Raw genomic sequence first — 2,329 nt, forward strand, 5'->3', positions numbered from 1 at the left:
GTGTCAGAGGCAATGAGATTGGCACAGGATAGAGCAGGGTTTAGGTCTGTTGTACATAGGGTCCCTATGAGTCGCAAATGACTCAACAACAACAACAAAGGCTGGTAATTAACTGGGTGGAGTTGAGTGGTGGTCTCAATGCTCTTTGAACAGTCAAGACTGTTGGCTCATGGACTAGCCTTCAAAATTTGAAGCTTGTTTGTTATGTTTAACTGATGATGTTTCCTAACTCTTAGTGTTGCCGGTTCAGTTTTATTTTTGTACTACTGAGATTCAAATTTCACCTACAAGTTGAGGTGAATCTAAATCTACCACTGCAATAAAAACTTCAGTCAATTTATTTTAGTGGAGCAGAAATATAATGCATACAAACCAGAGATAAGTGTGGTAAACAGAATACAAAACAAAAGCAATTAAGGTGACACAGCAGGGAAGAAACTGGAGAATCATAGAGAAGATTACATGAATGAATAAGCTTGGAAGAGAGGAATTTGAACAAGGGCCTTAAATTCAATTACCAGCGAAGGACAATTAAATGATAAGAACTAGTAAAAAGAACTGGGGAGAAAAAGGACAGGAGAGGAAGTGTTAAGGATAGGAGGATGAGGTCAAAGAGGGTATTAGTCCACTTATCAATTCATTCATTTACTGAACAAGGGCTTCTTTAGAACAAAAGTAGTGCAGGGTTGTTTGGGAGATCAAATGCAGGAGACAAAAGGGAAGAAGGGCAAAGGGAAAAACGGGTTCTGACCAAGAATTAAAGCCTTTTGGAAGTAGAAAAGTGACTCTAGAGAACTGAGAAAATTTGACTCAATATATTTACTCTAAATAAAAAGGAATTGCCTGACAATTTGGTTCTGTTAAGCAAGTTTAGAGTTGCAGAAAGGCACATGTGCCAAATCCAACAGCTTCTCATGGGAGAAAGATGAATAATCTCCTCCTGTGGGATTTACAGCCTCTGAAAAGCTGCTGAAGGATCAGTTATTAGTTCCAACGCAATGGCACATAACAACAGAATTGTAATTTAAAACAAAAACAAAAACCAACCAAAAAACCCCACACCAAACAAGTAACCCAGAAAAGCTAGAAAATAATGTAGCAAGACTTGTAATATAGACACTTGGGCAAATTATAAGCCCTGATGGCACAGTCGTTAAGTGCTCTACTGTTAACTGAAGGGTCTGTACATTGAACCCACCTCTGTACCAAGACTCTTTTCTGGTTGTCCATAAGACTCATGGGACAGCCTTTTCTATGTCCATGGTAACAGACCATGCTGTGTGTGACAGAGTAGACCTAGGTTTGTTGTTTTCAGTTTTGGATTTTTTGTTGTTGTTGCTGTTTTTACATACACATTATCAGACCTTTTACATTCAGAAAACCTCTGAGGCGACTAAAATCACCAACCTTCCAGCTCACAAGTGAGCATGTTAAACAGTTTGTATGACACAAGGTTGTGACACCATGAAATGAAACTCAATCGACTCAATGGCAATTGTTTTGTTTTTCTAGATATAGGCAGATAATCAACAAAGATAGGACTACTTATCTTCTATATTTCTAAGACTTATACATTCGAGAATCTGGGATTCTCTACCTCTACCTTTGTTGTTGTTATTGTTATGTGCCATCGAGTAGCTTGCGACTCATAGCAACTGTATGTACAACAGCCCTAAACCCTGCTGTATCCTGTGCCAATCACACTGTCTCTGACACACCCATCCCAATTACCCCAGTCACCGAATCAATCCATCTCATAGAGGGTCTTCCCCTCCTGCGCTGTCCCTCCACCCTCCCAAGCATGATGCCCCTCTCCAAGGATCTCTGCCTCCTTACAATGTGTCCAAAGTATGTTAGACAAAGCCCCAGAATCCTTGCCTCCAATGAGCAGCCTGGTTTAACCCTCTCCAGGGTGAATGTGTTTGTTTTCTTGGCAGTGCATGGTACATTCAATACTCTTCTCCAGCACCACAGCTCAAAGTCATCAATTCTCCTTCTATCCTCCCTAGTCATTGTTCAACTCTCTGATGCATAACAAGTGACTGCAAAGACCATAGCTTGTATAGGACGCACCTCAGTCTCCAGAGTGACACCATTGCTCTTCAGTACCCTGGAGAGGTCCCTAACAGTAGACTTCCCCACCGCAATACGGTTTTTGATTTCCTGGCTACGGTGCCAAGAGTGTCGACCATGGAGCCAAGCAGACTAAAGTTGTTAGCAATCTCAATCTCTTCACCATCCATCCTGTTACTCCCCATTGGTCCAGTGGTGATAATCTTTGTCTTCTTGACATGAGCCTCAATCCATACTGAAGGCTGCAGTCCTTGAC

This window comes from Elephantulus edwardii, unplaced genomic scaffold (assembly GCF_000299155.1).
Source record: "Elephantulus edwardii isolate Elephantulus edwardi_28Jun2011 unplaced genomic scaffold, EleEdw1.0 scaffold00018, whole genome shotgun sequence".
In the NCBI taxonomy this organism is placed as follows: Eukaryota; Metazoa; Chordata; class Mammalia; order Macroscelidea; family Macroscelididae; genus Elephantulus; species Elephantulus edwardii.